This window comes from Octodon degus, unplaced genomic scaffold (genome assembly GCF_000260255.1).
Source record: "Octodon degus isolate 3935 unplaced genomic scaffold, OctDeg1.0 scaffold00086, whole genome shotgun sequence".
In the NCBI taxonomy this organism is placed as follows: domain Eukaryota; kingdom Metazoa; phylum Chordata; class Mammalia; order Rodentia; family Octodontidae; genus Octodon; species Octodon degus.
Window position 1 is genome coordinate 9,656,159 of NW_004524662.1, and position 9,168 is coordinate 9,665,326.

Below are 9,168 nucleotides of genomic sequence, written 5' to 3' on the forward strand. Positions count from 1 at the left end.
ATAGAGCACATTTTATTGTGCTTATTGGCCATTTGTATATATTATTTTCGCAAATATCTCTTCAAGTAGCCCCCACAAAATTAATTGGGCTATTTATTTTTTGAGTTCTTTATACATTCTTGACACTACTCCCTTACCAGATATATTTCCATGTTTTCCCCCATTCTATTGGTTGTCTTTTCATTTCCTGGATAATGTTTTTAGAAGTTCATATTTCTTGGCTAAGTAATGTCCTCCATCTCTGTTTCCAACTACTTCCTAGACTTATCTTTCAGATCTCTCATTCTATCCATTCTAACTAGGTACGGTTACCTTCAATTTTATTTTAAAAACCCTAAGTGTGCTCACCATTCTAATGCTACTCTTCCCATTGGAATACACTTTTCATTTCCTGTATGTGATTGAAATCCTATGTATTTTAAGTGGATCATCTCCTTGAAAAATGCTTGCGAATCTTAAAACAGAGTAGTCTCCTGTTTATAGTTTCTATTCTGTTATTAGTACTAAATATCTGACACTAATACAGGTTATAGAAATTCTCATTCTTAATAATTTTTTCAGCATACACTTTTACCCTACTGAAGGTGAATTTCTTGCTTTGTAGCTTTATCTGTATATGTGTGTATTTTTTTAACTTCATGTAAATATATTTAAGGAGGTCTGCCTTTAAAATGATAGATAATTGGCATTTCAAAAATTTTTTTTAGGGCCGGGGAGATGGCTCAGCGGAATAAGCATTTCCCTGGCAAGTGCAAGGGCCTGAGTTCTTTCCCCAGTTCTGAAAAAAAAAATGTATTTTGTGCAAGGTCTCACTGTGCAGTTCAGACTTGTAGTGATTCTCCTAGATAACTGGCAGTTAATTTTCTTTCATACACTTTTTTTTTTTGGCTGGGGTGGCTCAGCCTCTCTCAGGGTGGGGGTGTCACAGCATGTGGTGCTGGGGATTGAGCTGGTGTCCCCTGTGCCTGTCTAAGCTTGCCTAAGCAGGCACTTTAGACCACTGAGGCATCTCACCAGCCCACATTCATGTTTTTTGCTGATAGTAAATACATAGAGTAAGCCATCTTTCTTTTTTGAATAAAAATAAGTATTTGTAGTGTGAAAGTTCTGCATGTGATTCTCATACAAAAACACTGGTAAGGAAGTTGATTCCACTAATTTTATAGTAATTATCAAAATAGATGCACTGTAATTTGTTATTACTATTATTGTAATTATATTTATTATTTTATGAATGCAATTAGAGTAACTGGAAAAATAGTTATTTTCATCATTGTGATGAGGTTGTCTCTTCAAAAGGAATGTTATGGAAACCAATCACCAGTGTGGAGATTGCAATGACTAAATGACTCTCTGAATATGTGGTAGTTCCCAGCAGGAACACTGAGAAAGGAAAGGAGATTGAAAGTATGCTATAGCTCTGGAGGAGCAGGTTACCTAGGGTTGCAGTCATGACAGAAATTGTACAGAATAAAGGCATTATGCCGCTAGTAAATCATATTTAACTTATAGACAAATATAGAGAAGAGAATAAAAACAAACATTGAGGTTACATCTGAGAAAGATCAGAGATAATAGCCTCAATTTCATATTTCTTTATTTTAACTAGAAAGGTAAACTTTAATGTTATTGGTATGGTAAATAACATTGGTATGACAAAATAATACCATTGACATTGGTATGGTAAAATAATATTATGATTTTTTTCTTCTTTAAAACTAGATATTTTTAGAATGGAGAGTTAAGGTAGAAGAAAGAAATGGGAATGAGAATGACCTCTCATGCAAGAGATTATATTGGAGAGATCATACCTAAACTGGATGAAGCCAAGGCTAAGATCATTGTACTAATGACAAATATAGACAGATGTTTAGTAAGCTAAGATTTGTGCTTTCATACTCACTCATACACTCTCCCCCACCGAAGAGAGAAAATAAAACCTTTCTTTGGGTTGGGGAAGACAGTGGGGAATTAAAAAGTCATAATGAGAAGGGCTCCTGCACCATGCACTTCCTCAGGCAGAGTTCAAGGAGGGGAATTAATTCCCCAAGCAATAGTTGAAAATTTGAGCAATGGAGATATAGGCTGCTTTTCTTGTGGTATGTCTTGGCTTTCATAGGGATTCCGGGGCTGCCCTCAGTTGTTAGTTTGTGATATTATGGTCTTCCTACTCATTATGGAAGAGGAGCTCCTTCTTTGCTGAATATCCTTATAGCTCTTCATAATTTCAGAGAGTGTTTCAAAAGTTCCTAAGAGCTAGAATGGGTTGCCATAGCCTCCTAGCCCTTTGTGACACCCAAAGTATTGAACTAGGAGGAGCCTTCAAGGTTAAGGCTGCAGCTCAGTGACAGAGCACTTGCTAGCATGTACAAGGCTCTGAGTTGCAACACACACATACATAGAGACACAGACACAAATACACACGCATGAATCATGGGCGGCACTCTGGTGATGTTTTTCAATCACATGCTGGAAATAATAAAGCTAGGGGAAAAGAAGCTAAGTTCAGTGATGGAAGTGAGTGTTAACTTTTATCCACATCCTCTAAAAGCATAGCATATTGCCCTGCCACATTTTACAGTATTAACAGGAATAAAAGACTAATATATGATAATAAAAGAGTAATAAGAGACAATTATATATTTATCAAGAAATGAGTTGTTATGATTAATTTATCCTTTTTAGTTATAGTATTAAAATGCACTCAGTATTCTTTACAAGAGTACCATAAAAGCTGAATGAGTTAAATTTCTCTAGGCAATTTTCAGTGCTAAGAAAAGAGATGCCTTTTCAGACTAATGACTATTTCATGGAGGCAGTGGAGAGATATTCAGCATCTGTAATTCTCTTTGGCCCAAGAGTGAAGAGATAAGTAGTAATCATGCCTTCAAGGTAGAATTCATAATCAAATCCTTAATTAAACTCAATGTGGAAAGTCCTTAATAAATATCAAAATCTGACTATCAGATTTTCTGGCAAATATTTAGTGCTGTGCGCAGTATGTGCTATCTGAACGTAACTGTGGAAAGAAGCCTTTCCTTTTATTTACTGACTACACAGGACTATCGATGTCATATTGAAATAGGAGAGTATCCTATATGTTAATAATATACCTCCATATTATTTTGGTTTTGCTTTACACATACTTAGCAGTTTCTACAGGAATTTCAAGTCAGTTTGCTGTTTTAACATTTATATTCATTATGTATTAAGTAAATCAGTATAGATGAGTCTCATTTTAAGGAGTTTTTATAATCAACTCTCTTCTATTTGGTCAGACCAAAAAAAACTCATTGTCTTTCTTTCTTTCTTTTTTTTTTTTTTGGCGGAACCGGGGATTGAACTCAGGCCCCTGCGCTTGCCAGGGAAGCGCTTATTCCACTGAGCCGTCTCCCGAGCCCTCATTGTCTTTCTTGATTCCTTTTTCTTTCATAGCCCACATCTCAGCCAATTCTATTAGTTCTACCTTGAAAACAGAATTCTGACAATTCCTATCTTTCTTATTGCTACCACCCAGTTCAAGCTAGCCCCTCTCTCGCTTGAATTATTGCGACAACTTCTGGCCTGGCCTCTTTTCTCCTCTTCTGCCTCCCCCTCCTCACTACTCTTTTCTCAACATTCAGCCAGAAGATCCTGCTCAAGCTTCAGTCAGCTATTATACCTCTGCTCTAAAAACCTCTAGCACCTTCCAAGTTCATTCCCAAAAGCTAAACCCTTTTAACTTGCATAAGAGTATGCTCATCACGTAAGTGACTCCCTTTCTCTATCTTTATGACTTGATCTGTTTCTCTCCCCTTCTCCCTCCATCATCCCCACATCTGTCTTATTTTCTTTCCCAGCCTGGGGATATAGCTTAGTGCCACAGTGCCTGTCTGGCAACCAAAAGGTCCAGAGTTTAATTCCTGGTATGAAGGAAAGAAGAAAAGAAATCAAAGACTTCAGTTCTCTTCCTGATGTTACATTGAGATCAAAGACTTCAGTTCTCTTCCTCCTTTGCTTTCTGTTATTTTTAACACTTTCCATCATTTAACAGGTAATTGACTCTCTCTCTCTTTCTATCTCTCTCTCTCTCTCTCTCTCTCTCTCTCTCTCTCTCTCTCTCTCACACACACACACACACACACACTTATTATGTCCCCCCTACAAAAATATAAGCTCCACCAAGAAAGAAAGTCTCATTCGTATTCTTCACTACTGTACCATTAGTATTTAAAACAGTTTAATAATATTTATTAAATGAACAACCAACTGACTTAAATATTCCATTTATGTAGAACAATCTTAAAAACTATTTAAATGGTGTAATATTGCCTGTTGTATTTAAATTGTACCAAGAGAAAAAAAGAATGAGTAAAAGACAAGGCTGTTGCTTCTTAGGGAAAATGCTATTTCCCATATACCAACTAACCAGAAGCATTTAGAAAGAGGTAGGGTTCTGGTTAAAACATGCAAGAATCTATTACAACTACCTTTTTGAGTCTGACATTCAATTTTGGCAAAACGTTTGGAAATTGGAATAGACTGATCAAACAGTAAGGATAGCACAGTAGATTAGAGGGAAGCTCCAAAAGGAGAATTTGGATCGGAGGTTGGAAGCATTATGTTTATGAGAATTTGGGCAAGTTATTAAGTTCACTTGCCTCAATTTCCTTATCTGCAAAATGGGAGATAATAATAGCACCTGGTTATAGGATTTTTAAAATGAAGTTTAAATGAGCTAATTCATGCAAAATACAGCAACACTTGAATGTAATTAAGTGTTCATTAAGTTGAATTTAGTGGCTTCATCATTATTATTTTGACTGTGAGTGTTGTGCAGACAGAAGCAATCAGGCAAATTGAGGGAGACAGTGCCCTGGAAGCTGGGGTCAGGGATGACACTAAGCTGGAAATGGATCACTGGTGTCTGAAGGTAGAATTACCACATGGAGGGGCAGAGCCATGCAGAGTCGTTCGAGGAGTATTTCCTGGTGGAGGGAGATGGGGGCCAGATGGAGCATCATGGTTAGATTTCTAGCAGTCAACCCAGGCTGTACAGGGAAGCTGGAAGGAGAATATTACAAAAACCCCTGTCTTCATTCTTCCTGAGTTTCTGATATTCTAGTGGGGTAAAGGGGATGAGATCAGAGTAGGGGAAACAGGCAGAAAAAGAGAACCAGTACCCCATGACTGGATCATTCTACTCAGGAGGAGGAGTGTATAAAATAGAATATAGATTAAAAACAGAATATGAACAAAAGCAGGAGATAGAGCCAGATACACAAATAAATGTGCAGAGCCCATCAGCTGCTTGATGGTTCTGAATATTTTGATGTCTAGCATTGTGTAGGTAAAATATCCAGCTGCTTGTCTAAATTTTCCATTTTGCATCCAGATGTTTCCATTCCTTATTGTATGTGGATATATTTAATAATATTTATAGTTTAATCAAGCATTTATGAAAGCAATTATGAATTTTGATTGGATATTCATAGTGTTGAAACAATAAAGAATGGCATGAAATGTTTGTACTGCTATAAGAAAATTCTATTTTTATTTTGCAAAGATGTACTTGATTTTTCAATAGAAAGAACTTAAAAAAAAATTCAGTGTCATAACAAAGTTGACACATCTGTTTTTCCTGCACAGAATCCTAGAATTATAGGGCATGGATGGGCTTTATGCAACAGCCTGTGAGAGGGCCAACTTCGTGAGAGAAGAGATCCACCAGGGGATGTCTATGATTCAGGTGGGACTGGAAACTGACTTCCTGAAATTTTGGCCAACACATCTTCAGGGGTTTGTGATTGCTACTCAGAATTCGTTTTCACTCTGTTTCCACACCACAGGTTGGTCTTATATAAGGCAACTCTCCCATCTCTTTTAACATCTCTTATTCTGTCACTAGCTCTTTCTCTTTCATAATTCTTTGTATGATCTGTTGTTGAAACTCTTCTCTACCCTAAGCACAATGTGGTTCTGTATTTCTATTTCCTTTGTAACACTGTTGGCTCAACAGGGTACTCTTCCTGAAATCTGACTAGGGCAGAAGACATGTGGTTACATGTCTTATTTTGGGTAGCATAGATATGTGTGTATGCCAAGTATTTAATGGTGTCTTTGAAAAGTTGCATTTCAGAAACTATTGATTTCTATTATTTGATGTTCACTGGAACAGCTGGAGTCTTTTCATGAGGGTGGCTCCTTATCTTCTTCATTTTGTTAAGGAGGCTTTGACTATACAAACATGACATTACTTTCTCCCCACTTTTCCAGGGATATGCATCATTCAGTCTGTTCACAAGTTTGAGTCTATCTATTATGTTATATATGGCAGATAGGTGTGACACCTTTCCTTACTTGGCATAAGAGTCACAGCCAACACTCCTAAAATAAAAGACTGGCTTACAAGAGTAAAGCATAACAAATATAATTAATGAAGTTTTACAATATACAAAAGACTTAGAAATGAAGAACAAAAGACCCATGGAAACTATTTTTTATGCTTAAGTTCAATGAAGAATGAATATCTATGTAGAAATACAACTGAATAAAAGAGTATTTTCTCTTTCTTTCTTTCTTTCTTTCTTTCTTTCTTTCTTTCTTTCTTTCTTCTTTTTATTTTAGGGAAGGGTGTACAGGGTGTTCAGGGTCTCACCACTAGATCAGACTTGTAGTGGTCTGCCTGTTTACAGCCTCCCAAGAGCTGGGATTATAGGCATGTACCACACTGCCCAGTCTCAATTGTCCTCTCAGTGCACCCCGGGGTGGGAGCTGGCACAGCAGGGATCGAACCCCCAGCTCCTGCACCTGCTTGTAGGTGCTTTAATCCACTGAGCTATTTGGCCAGCCTGAAAGAGTATTTTCTAATGGTAGTAGACTGAAGAGGAGAATGGAGAAGACCTGGCTGTTCAGATTCTTCTTGGCTGCCTTGTGCAACATTTCTTCCTGCAGGATATGGGTAAGGACCTGTCTAGAACGAGGTTATTCAAGGAAGAAAGGAAAATGACCATTCCAGGATGTATCCCTTGTCTTAATAGAGCAGTGTTCCAGTTTCTGTGACCTTCCTTGAAGACGAGTAATTCTGGTTTCTGGTTTATACTGGGGGTTGAAGAAAGTGTGAGAGATGAGAGGACAGGAGGAACTCAGAGAGCTGGCTTTTGAGGCTTTCCACTCTCCTTTAGTTCAAAATCCTCAGCACGCAAAAGTGTTGTACTTTGGGGTATTATTTTTTGATGCTCAGCAGTATCCTTTCCAATTTTGGATCAGATAAAAATTAAAAAGTCTAGTTTCTTTGAGTTTAAGTTTTTATTAAAATTGGAATAAAATATAGCTAGACCATTAGGATTTCCTCTGAGACAATCCCCCTGGCTGATACCCATGATGCGTTCTATGGAAGCTTTCCTGGATACAACCCCAAGGCAAGATCTGTGTTTGTACAGTGTCTGAGGAAACTCTTTGGGAATAAACAGGTTTTGTTGTGGAGTTTCCTATTTGAGCACTTTAAAGCTTTCATTATTGTGAAGAATTAATTTCTAACTAATTTGTTAAAATGTTTCAGCAACAGCAAACAAAGTAGGTAAAGGAAAAAAAATGAAAAAAAATGTTGGTTATTGCCACATGCAATAAGTGACGTTGAATTGTGCCCTGATTAATTGATTAAGGATGGTTCCTGTGGTGAATAATTATGTTCAATAACTGTCAATATAATTTGCAATCAATTATCACTTTGAAAACCAGCATATAGTAAACTTAGATTTACATACATCCTAAGGCAGCTGCTACATTAGGAAGTAGTATTTTTCATTTATTTTTATACTGTCTTTTATTCCATAAATCATAATGGAAAACTCTCACTTTATGTCCAGCACTATATCTTTCTTTAACTTTCAGAAATTGCCTTGAGGTTTGTTTTTGCTGTTTTCTCCAAAGTTCATTATAATGAAAGTCTCTGGCTAGAAGTCATCCGGCCTGCAGTAAGATCAAATTTCTGACCCTTCTTTCCTTTCCTGGAGGGGTCTTATGCATTCACATCTTTGCCAGGCTTCGGGTGATTGATGCATGATTTCTACTTCTTGACTTTGGAGATTTGTCATATACCGGTCTTGGCCAATGAGATGCTAGCAGACATGCCATTACAGAGTCCTGATGTGGACTTAAATAGATGACTTGCCCTTCCTTATAACCAGAAGAGTTTCCCTATGTGTGTATGTGCTGCCCTTCCAGCCTTGGTCCCTGAGTAGATACAGATGAAACAGACCTGACTGCCCCAGCAGCACTGAAGCAATGTGTGTAAGCAGAACTCCAGCAGGGAGCAAAGCCAGCTACTGAGGCTATATAAACTGAATACTCGTGGAGCTGTAGACCTCCTGCATGAGAATAAATCTTTATTGTTTCATGCCACTGAGTTTTAGGTCTGATTTTTTTTTAATGCAGCAGCAGATAACACCACACTCTTTCCTTATCAAGTGCTGTTTCTTAATCCAAGTGAGAAATTTGTTGTTTATCTTAACGTTTGACTTGGTGATAATTCATGTAATCAAAATGTAGCTTCCAGAAACCTCAGTAATGTAGGGAAGAACACATATGAGAAAGGAAGAAGAGATCTCTGAGTTACCCAAATAGATGTCTCCATTCTAACACTTATTCATACATTTATTCATAGGCAAATTCTTCAGATACTGGATCAGATACATTTATTCTAATCCTTACATTCAATATGAAATCTTTGCTAATCTGGTTTCTCCTCATTGGAAAGGATGAGAAGGATGATAAGAGTGAGAGAAAAGCTGTAACACCAGGCGCATCAAAGGAAACTCAGACAAAGCCTGTAGCTTGATAGCAAATGGGAAAACTTGGCCAATACAGTAGTGAGGCCAGAAGCTGACCTACTTCCACGGGCCCTGAGAAAACCATTGTTTTGCAGAAGGGTCAGAGCTGCCATTCATAAAGATGCAAAATTCCAGGGTGTATAAAGCAACATGTGAGGCATTATAGAAAATTTGGAATTCACATAGAACATCTCTTTGAAAGTATGAAAGAAACCCTTAATGATAAATTAAAATAAAACAGGTCTAGATTTCCTTCTTTCCTTCTTCTGAACCAGGAATCAAACTCAGGAGATTTTCTAATGGACTAGTAACCTAAAATAAAAGGAGACAGGTTCTATTTCTTTCTTTCTCTCTCTCT